Raw genomic sequence first — 10,068 nt, forward strand, 5'->3', positions numbered from 1 at the left:
CTGGGAACTTGGCTTCTCTCTCTCCTGTCTGCAGATTAGGCCAAACGTGTGACCCTGCAGGAACAGCCTGACCCACAGGGAAGTGGGAGAGGACTCTTGGTCAAGAACTGTAGTGACAGGACAAGGGAGAATGGGATAAAACTGCAAGAGTTGGAAGAGGTTTGATGATGGGAAGAAGTTCTTTACTCTCAGCGTGCTTGTCCCTGACACAGGGACCAGTGCAGAGAGGCTGTGGAGAGGCCCCATCCCCAGCAATATCCAAGGCCAGGTGGGACAGGGGCCGCAGCAACCTGCTCTGCTGGGAGATTGCTCAGCTTGGAACCACATCATCTTAAGGGTCCCTTCCAAGCCAAACCATTCAAGGATTTGATCATTCTGCAGTCCCCATCTCCCTCTGCACAGCACCCCTGAAACTTCAGTGACATCACAGCTCCCAGAGGGTTCCAGGTGGAACGTCCAGGACCCGGAAACGAGCACAGCCGACACTTCACCGGCTGCCAAGGGTCAGTTGCTGCTCATCCTGCACTCTGACCCTCAGCGCTGAGCTGCTGCTGCTGCCTGGGCTTTTTATGCCGCCTGCTCTGGAGCGCCAATCCCAGCACAATGTGCTCTTCTGTGCCAATGGAGGTACAGTGCCATGCCAGGCAGGGGGCACCCAGCTTGGGCAGGCTGCAGCCATGTGGGAATGGATGGTGTGGGACAGGAAGCCCACTGGGAGATTGTGCTGCCCCTTGCAGACTGACAGAGACACTGTGGAGGACATGGAAGTGGACCTGGGCCTGGATGAGGAAGAGATGATGGAGGTGGACTCCTCCTCTACTTCCATGTCCTCCCCTGTTGAGGACATGGAAGTAGACGAGGAGGACAACATCGAAGAGATGGAGGTGGATGAGGAGGATAACACAGAGGAGATGGAAGTTGACATAAAGGATGAGGAGGAGCCCATGGTCCTTGGATGAAGATGCAGCCCCACAGGTAAGACAGGCAGACGCTTCCCACGCCCTGCCCACACACACACTGGGTCCCCTGACGCCAGGCTGGGGCTGGGCTGGATGGCCCCGCTCAGGGACACGGTGCCCGCAGGGGGCCTGGATTGTGCTGCCACAAGCACCAGCCCCGGCCTGCCCTGCGCTTGCCTGGGGCCACGCCAGCCCTGCCAGCCCCGGCCCAGCCCCTGGGGCCCAGCTGCCAGCCCTGCTGGCCCCAGTGCTGCCGGCTGAGTCCAGCTCTGCTGCTTCCTTTCTTCCAGGACTGATACTCATGATGGCACAGATGCCACGCCTTTGTAAATACGTTTGAAACTTTTGAAGAGTTCTGTAAATACGTTTGAAAGTTTAGAAGATTTCTGCAAATACGTTCCTTCCATTTGAAGTTCTCTGTAAATACGTTTTGAAGATTGTTAGCCCATCGGATCCCGTGTAAATATGTTCTGTACATTGTTGGTGTTGTTGTTGTTATAACAATTGTTATAATGACACATGTTGTGTAAATCCAAGATTTGCCGATCTTTGGCAAATAAATACTGTTTCTTTTTAAAACCTGACTTCTCTTGGCCATTCCTTTGGGCACAGGCAGCCTTTGCACACTTGTGGGTTCCACTTGTTCCGCGTTCCCGGGGCTGGAGGTCCCTGGGGGTGTTGGCACGGCCACACCGGGGCTGGGGGTCCATGTGCACAGGGGCTCCCACTGACACCACTCCTGGCACTGGGCACTGCTGCTCTTCCTGGCCTGGGGCACAGCGCTGTCCCCAAGAGCTCAGCTCTCACCAGCTCTCACACAGGGAGCTCTCACAGCACTGGCCCCTGTAGCCATGCCACCAAAGCAGGCAGCAAACCTTCAGCCACCCTTCCTGCTGCAGCCACAGGCACTCCTGGGCCCAGAGCCGCCGTCAGGCCACAGCCATGCAAAATCCACCTGCACGCTCTCAAGCCCACCACAGCCTTGGCAACTGGGCCACCTGCACCTGGGCTGCTGCAGGGGCTGATCTTTAAGCCTTGCAGCCTCCAAAGGCCCTGGGCTCTGCTTCCCAGCCTGCTCTGCACTGCCCTGAGCCCGCATTGTTCCAGAGACAAAAGCCAGGCCAGGGCATCCTCACCCTGCTCGCATTCCTGCTGCTGCCAGCGGCCACGGGCCCCTGGGCCCCACTCGGGTGACAGCTGCAGGGACAGGGCAGCCTGTGCTGGCCAGGGGGCACGGGGCTTTGGGCCCTGCGCCTGCTGCTGCTGCTGCTGCTGCTGCTGCTGCTGCTGCTGCTGGGGGCCATGGGCCCAACAGGTCCCCAAGCTCAGCCCCTGCCCGGGCAGCTCCTCACAAAGCCCCACACTCCCCGAGCATTCCCAGCACAGCTGCCAGCGGGAAACCCCACGGGCTTCAGGAAAGAAATTCCCCATAGTGACTAAACCAAGGGGTCCAAGGGGAAAGTCAGCACAAGCTGATGTTTACAGCACCTTGACAATGCTGGCTGCAGAGCAGGTGAGATCTCCAGGGCCTCTGGCAGTGCCTGCTCTGCACGTGAGCCTGTGCGGCTGCTCCCAGTGGGACACAGCACCGGGCTCAGGCCAGCCCTCAGCCCCTCACAGATGATCCCAAGGAGCAGGCTCAGAAAGCAGTTTCAGACCACTGCCTGCAGATATTTCAAAGGACTACATGTCATTCAAGGAAGCCACCTTGCACATTTAGTATTGGTGTTGTGGCATGACAAGCCATGAAGGTGCCTCTCAATCTGCACTCAGGGCACTTCCACTGCCATCTCAAAGGGAACACAAAGGACAGGCCTCATCCTTCAGCACTGCTGAGCTCCTCACCCAGCAATAAAGCCTCAGGACAGGCAGGAACTGAGTGCACCAGGGAACCTGGCCTCTAATAAAAGGCATGAATCCCGGTGCCCACCCAAACCAATACCTTGCATTTTTCTACATTTCCCGTCTTCTCTCATCTCTCATGTCACTTTCCCAATTCTCTCTTACTGGGAACTTGGCTTCTCTCTCTCCTGTCTGCAGATTAGGCCAAACGTGTGACCCTGCAGGAACAGCCTGACCCACAGGGAAGTGGGAGAGGACTCTTGGTCAAGAACTGTAGTGACAGGACAAGGGAGAATGGGATAAAACTGCAAGAGTTGGAAGAGGTTTGATGATGGGAAGAAGTTCTTTACTCTCAGCGTGCTTGTCCCTGACACAGGGACCAGTGCAGAGAGGCTGTGGATGCCCCATCCCCAGCAATATCCAAGGCCAGGTGGGACAGGGGCCACAGCAACCTGCTCTGCTGGGAGATTGCTCAGCTTGGAACCACATCATCTTAAGGGTCCCTTCCAAGCCAAACCATTCAAGGATTTGATCATTCTGCAGTCCCCATCTCCCTCTGCACAGCACCCCTGAAACTTCAGTGACATCACAGCTCCCAGAGGGTTCCAGGTGGAACGTCCAGGACCCGGAAACGAGCACAGTCGACACTTCACCGGCTGCCAAGGGTCAGTTGCTGCTCACCCTGCACTCTGACCCTCAGCGCTGAGCTGCTGCTGCTGCCTGGGCTTTCCCTGCCGCCTGCTCTGGAGCGCCAATCCCAGCACAATGTGCTCTGCTGTGCCAATGGAGGTACAGTGCCATGCCAGGCAGGGGGCACCCAGCTTGGGCAGGCTGCAGCCATGTGGCAATGGATGGTGTGGGACAGGAAGCCCACTGGGAGATTGTGCTGCCCCTTGCAGACTGACAGAGACACTGTGGAGGACATGGAAGTGGACCTGGGCCTGGATGAGGAAGAGATGATGGAGGTGGACTCCTCCTCTACTTCCATGTCCTCCCCTGTTGAGGACATGGAAGTAGACGAGGAGGACAACATCGAAGAGATGGAGGTGGATGAGGAGGATAACACAGAGGAGATGGAAGTTGACATAAAGGATGAGGAGGAGCCCATGGTCCTTGGATGAAGATGCAGCCCCACAGGTAAGACAGGCAGACGCTTCCCACGCCCTGCCCACACACACACTGGGTCCCCTGACGCCAGGCTGGGGCTGGGCTGGATGGCCCCGCTCAGGGACACGGTGCCCGCAGGGGGCCTGGATTGGGCTGCCACAAGCACCAGCCCCGGCCTGCCCTGCGCTTGCCTGGGGCCACGCCAGCCCTGCCAGCCCCGGCCCAGCCCCTGGGGCCCAGTTGCCAGCGCTGCTGGGCCCAGTGCTGCCAGCTGAGCCCAGCTCTGCTGCTTCCTTTCTTCCAGGACTGATACTCACGATGGCACAGATGCCACGCCTTTGTAAATACGTTTGAAACTTTTGAAGATTTCTGTAAATACGTTTGAAAGTTTAGAAGATTTCTGCAAATACGTTCCTTCCATTTGAAGTTCTCTGTAAATACGTTTTGAAGATTGTTAGCCCATCGGATCCCGTGTAAATATGTTCTGTACATTGTTGGTGTTGTTGTTGTTATAACAATTGTTATAATGACACATGTTGTGTAAATCCAAGATTTGCCGATCTTTGGCAAATAAATACTGTTTCTTTTTAAAACCTGACTTCTCTTGGCCATTCCTTTGGGCACAGGCAGCCTTTGCACACTTGTGGGTTCCACTTGTTCCGAGTTCCCGGGGCTGGAGGTCCCTGGGGGTGTTGGCACGGCCACACCGGGGCTGGGGGTCCATGTGCACAGGGGCTCCCACTGACACCACTCCTGGCAGTGGGCACTGCTGCTCTTCCTGGCCTGGGGCACAGCGCTGTCCCCAAGAGCTCAGCTCTCACCAGCTCTCACACAGGGAGCTCTCACAGCACTGGCCCCTGCAGCCATGCCACCAAAGCAGGCAGCAAACCTTCAGCCACCCTTCCTGCTGCAGCCACAGGCACTCCTGGGCCCAGAGCCGCCGTCAGGCCACAGCCATGCAAAATCCACCTGCACGCTCTCAAGCCCACCACAGCCTTGGCAACTGGGCCACCTGCACCTGGGCTGCTGCAGGGGCTGATCTTTAAGCCTTGCAGCCTCCAAAGGCCCTGGGCTCTGCTTCCCAGCCTGCTCTGCACTGCCCTGAGCCCGCATTGTTCCAGAGACAAAAGCCAAGCCAGGGCATCCTCACCCTGCTCGCATTCCTGCTGCTGCCAGCGGCCACTGGCCCCTGGGCCCCACTCGGGTGACAGCTGCAGGGACAGGGCAGCCTGTGCTGGCCAGGGGGCACGGGGCTTTGGGCCCTGCGCCTGCTGCTGCTGCTGCTGCTGCTGCTGCTGCTGCTGCTGCTGCTGGGGGCCATGGGCCCAACAGGGCCCCCAGCTCAGCCCCTGCCCGGGCAGCTGCCCCCAAAGCCCCACACTCCCCGAGCATCCCCAGCACAGCTGCCAGCAGGAAACCCCACGGGCTTCAGGAAAGAAATTCCCCATAGTGACTAAACCAAGGGGTCCAAGGGGAAAGTCAGCACCAGCTGAGGTTTACAGCACCTTGACAATGCTGGCTGCAGAGCAGGTGAGATCTCCAGGGCCTCTGGCAGTGCCTGCTCTGCACGTGAGCCTGTGCAGCTGCTCCCAGTGGGACACAGCACCGGGCTCAGGCCAGCCCTCAGCCCCTCACAGATGATACCAAGGAGCAGGCTCAGAAAGCAGTTTCAGACCACTGCCTACAGATATTTCAAAGGACTACATGTCATTCAAGGAAGCCACCTTGCACATTTAGTATTGGTGTCGTGGCATGAGAAGTCATGAAGGTGCCTCTGATTGTGCACTCAGGGCACTTCCACTGCCATCCCAAAGGGATCACAAAAGACAGGCCTCAGCTTTCAGCACTGCTGGGCTCCTCACTCAGCAATGAAATCTCAGGAAGAGGAGGAATTATGTGCTCCAGAGATTCTGGACTGCAATAAACGGCATAAATTTCACAGGCTATCTAACCCAATGACTTGCATGTCTCTTTTTCCTCTTTCTCTCATCCCTCATGTCACTTTCCCCAAACCGTACCGTTGCACATATGGCCGAGGCATCAACCATTAGGATATTCTTACACCTTTATGCCAGCCTAGCTAAGGCAACATTAGTTTGAGCAGAAGCTCAAATCATTTTGCATGTTGCAGTACAAGATGTCATCACCGCAGTACGGGAGAAAGGTTTTTAGATTGCAGCAGATAAATTCCAAAAGACAGTGTCCTGGAAGTAGCCTGGCCTAAAAAGCGCAAAGAGAACCATCACACTCCAAACACAGCCAATCAAGGACAACCCAAAGACTTTGCCAGAACTCCACAGGCTGTGTGGAAGCTGTTTTGATGTCGTGGCATGAGAAGCCATGAAGTGCTCTGAAAGTGCACTCAGGGTGCTTCCACTGCCATCCCAAATGGAACACAAAGGACAGGCCTCTGCTTTCAGCACTGCTGAGCTCCTCATCCAGCAATGAAGTCTCTGGAAGATGCAGGAATTGAGTGTACCAGGGAACCTGGCCTCTAATAAAAGGCATGAATACCACAGCCCACCCAACCCAAAGCCTTGTATAACTGCACCTTTTTCTTCTTCTCTCTTCTCTCGTGTCACCTTCCCCATATTCTCTGTCCGGGAGTTTGGCTTCTCTCTCTCCTGTCTGCAGGTTCAGCTGCACATGTGACCCTGCAGGAACAGCCTGACCTGCAAGCAAAGGTCACGTTATTTCAGAGCACTTCACTGCTCCAGCTTGGGGAGGAACTGGGAACTGAAGACATGTGCTCCTCCTTGGGAGCAGCTCCTCCCCATCCTGCACAGTGAGGAGTGGGATATCTACCACTGACCTCCTCCCATGCAGCAGCAGCCCTGAAGTGCTGCTTTTCCCTCCCAGAATTGCCACCCTGAGCCACCCAAGGTGTCCCTCCGCTGCCAGGCTGGCTCTGATCCACAGTGGAGGTGGAACCCTGAGCCCAGCAGACACTGATTCCCTCCCTTCTAGCCCAGGTCCTAGCAGAGCACTAAAACTCCACACTAGGAGTGGATTTGGAGGCTACATGGAGAAAAGGGAATTATGTCTGATTAGGGCAGACAGAATAAAATGCAGCTGCCAAAGGGAAATCAAAGCATCCCACAGAGTACAGCCAGGTATGCTGCACATCAAGGCTGTGCTGGTGTAGAAATACTGTATTAAACGGAATTTATGATCACTACTATCTGCCAACAAAAATACACAGAATACATTAACCTTCAGTTTTAAATGCAGAAAAGTTAGGAAATTCAGAGTGGTTTTCACCAAACACATCTCAATGGCCAGCCCAGCACTGGGATCAAAGGGAGGCAATATTTTGTTGCTACCTCTTGATGGCATTTCTTCTTCTCCTAATGCAGGAATTCTGCCTGCCCAGGACAGCAAGGATGCAGGTGAACAGCCACAGAGCTGCTCACAGATGGACAGACAGACCAAAGCTGCTCATCTTCCCCCTTCTGAGGAGGATTTCTTATTCAACCTTTACTTTCTCTCTTCCTTTTACCTAAAAAGATACTTGGGATAGAGTAACAGCTTGCAGGAGACAGGGAGCATCTCCTACCAAAGGGAAGTGAAGGCAAGGGTAATTATTTTGTAGAATAAGTACATGTACTCACAGATAAAATCTCTGATCTTGGGAACAAATGGATCGATCCCTCGCTGTTCAAGACCAAAGAGACATTTCCCTGATCAAAGGATCTGGTCCCTCCTGTGTAAGACTGGGATGTTTGTCACAATTCACACACAAACATTTCAAAGCCTGTAGTCATCCAATAGGTATAAATGCTTTTAGAAAATGCAGGAAAATCCATCTTGGAGGATTTCCTATTAAAACAAGGTTTGTATTTCTGGTAGACTCCCTTTCTCTCCATCAGTCCTGTCCACTGGAAGCTGCATTGGTTGCATATGTGAGAGGACAGGTGTGATTATCTCCCCATTTTAGGGGAGGATAGGCTACATGTTCCTCCTCCACACTTGGAATGCTTTCCATGGACAGATCCCAACCTTCTCCTGCTCCTTAAATTTGTGATACACAGGACCTTTAATCTCTGTCTATCTATGGGAGCATCCTCCCATGCTGAGAGATCGGGCTCTGCAGGAATTTGGTGCCCTCACCAATGTGTGCCCCTTGCTGGCGGTGGAGTGCTGGTCAGAAAGGAGTTTGTAGGATCTCCATGAAAAGGCCAACATCACATCTCCCGTCCCGGGCTCAGGCAACACCAGGACAGGGCTCTGCCAGCAAGGAAAACACAGCCAATGCTGACCTGCTCTAGTGGGAGACGTCCCTGCCCACAGCAGGGAGGTGGAACAAGGTGAGCTGTGAGGTCCCTTCCAGGCCAGGCTCTGAAGGATGAAATGCCATTGCGGGCTGAACGGGAGGTGGGAGGACGATCCCCTCCTCTGCAGACACAGCCAGGGCCCGGCTGCCTCCCCCCAAAGCCCAAAGCGTTCCTGACCGTGCCACCAGCGCTGGGCAGGCCAGGTCACAGCCCCAGCAGTGGCTGTGGCAGCTCTGGGCTGTCACACAGCCGGGAATGGCCCCTGACAGGGAGCACAGCTCAGCTCCAGCTGCATCCAGCCACAGCAGCCTGCCAGGGAGGGGAAGGAGGTGGATGGAATCCCATCGAGGGAATCACCCAAAGGGAAAGCACAGGAGCAGGCTCCAGAAGGGTGGGGGACTGGGGGGCCCAGCCCTCCTGTTTCTGTTCTCAGTGTGAGAAATGCTACTCACTTCCAAAAAATTTAAAAGGTTTATTAAAACCTTATCAGAAATACAACAGCAGTTGGAATAGAGAAAAGATTACAGCGCTGGGAGCAGAGGATTTTCCCACCATGTGCTCACCCACACCAGGGAGGTTTCACCTTTTAACCCTTTAGTACCCCCAAAGTTCTGTCCATCGACTCCTCCTTCCCTGCCCAGGGGTGGAAATCCCTTCCTGACACCGTGAGTGGGGCTCAGGTGCTGCCACAGGAACGAGTGACCCTCCCAAATGTCCGAAACCCAGGGCATCCCTGATAACAACACAAGGGGGTAAAACACAACTATTAAACTTCTGTTAACATTTCCCTTTTAAATGTGAGAGTCAACCATGGCATTGCTCATCTGTCTAATCTGCAAGCAGAAAACAAAACCAAACCCAGGCCTGGTGCTCATGAGCTGCACCCCCAGCACAGTCAAATCCCCGAGGCTGCATCAGCCCAGGCACAAACCCTTCCTGCTCCTCCTTTGCACACTAAATGGGATTTAACCAGGAGCATCCGAACCCCAGAGCAAAACTCACAGCCCTGATGTGTTTAAGCAGCTCTTGGTGCTCCAGAGATTTCCCCTCCCCACCCAGCAGAGCAGCCCAGGTTCATGGCACAGCAGGACAAATGCGCTGCTTTAATAAATAAACCATGAAAAACATCTCTGTTTTCAACAAAAAGATTGACACTGACACATAAAAATGTTACAGCTGCTCAAGGAAGGTCTTCTGTCTTATTGAGTTTGGGGTATTTTGAAGTCAAAAGTGTGTTTGAGGGTGGGTTGGCTTGAATAATGTGATTAAAATTGCTGATTTAGACAAGTAAGCTGGAAATACTGAATTTTAATCATGTTTCAGTATGTAGCTTCTAGACATTTCCCTTAAAAATAGTTGATTCTCTTTGATTCCTATAATTTGATACTATTCAACAACTGGGAGCACACACTGGAGCAATACATGTGTAAGCAATTACACAGCTTCACATGCTGCTAAAACAGAACCATTCTGTTAATACCTTTTTCCCGAGAGAAATTAATTTTTTACTTATTGTTTGCATTAAGTTGCATTTGAGAAATGAAACTCAATTGAAAAAATACAAAACCACGCTTTCATTTAAGCCATTTCGTAACATTTTTTCTCCTTGACACCTCAGACAAATAAAATATGTGTATCCACAGGTAGGCACTTCATAGATGTGTTACTGAACAGTCCCTCTTCCCTGAGAGCTGCAAATCCTACAGCTGCCAGACCTCATCCCTTGCTCCTCATAAAGGGAAAGAAGAGTTTCCATTCAAGTGATTTTCAGCTCTAAATCAACTACCGAGTGAGTAGAAATAGCTGTGAAATCCCCTCCACAAACCTGCCAGAAGGGTTCCAGCTGTGGAGAGGGAAGCAGCAAATTCCTGCTCCCACAATTGGTT

The 10,068-nt window shown here is 53.5% G+C and overlaps 1 protein-coding gene across 1 annotated transcript in view; it reads right to left on the reverse strand.

Annotated features, from left to right (window-relative positions):
* LOC134413657 (nucleotide exchange factor SIL1-like) overlaps nucleotides 1–6,577 on the reverse strand; it is a 57,304-nt gene extending 50,727 nt beyond the window's left edge. Inside the window, exon 1 of the mRNA XM_063147717.1 lies at nucleotides 6,460–6,577. The gene's annotated coding sequence lies outside the window, so the exon portion shown is untranslated. The remainder of the gene's footprint in view (nucleotides 1–6,459) is intronic.
* Nucleotides 6,578–10,068: the final 3,491 nt, after the last annotated feature.

This window comes from Melospiza melodia, unplaced genomic scaffold (assembly GCF_035770615.1).
Source record: "Melospiza melodia melodia isolate bMelMel2 unplaced genomic scaffold, bMelMel2.pri scaffold_47, whole genome shotgun sequence".
NCBI lineage: Eukaryota > Metazoa > Chordata > Aves > Passeriformes > Passerellidae > Melospiza > Melospiza melodia.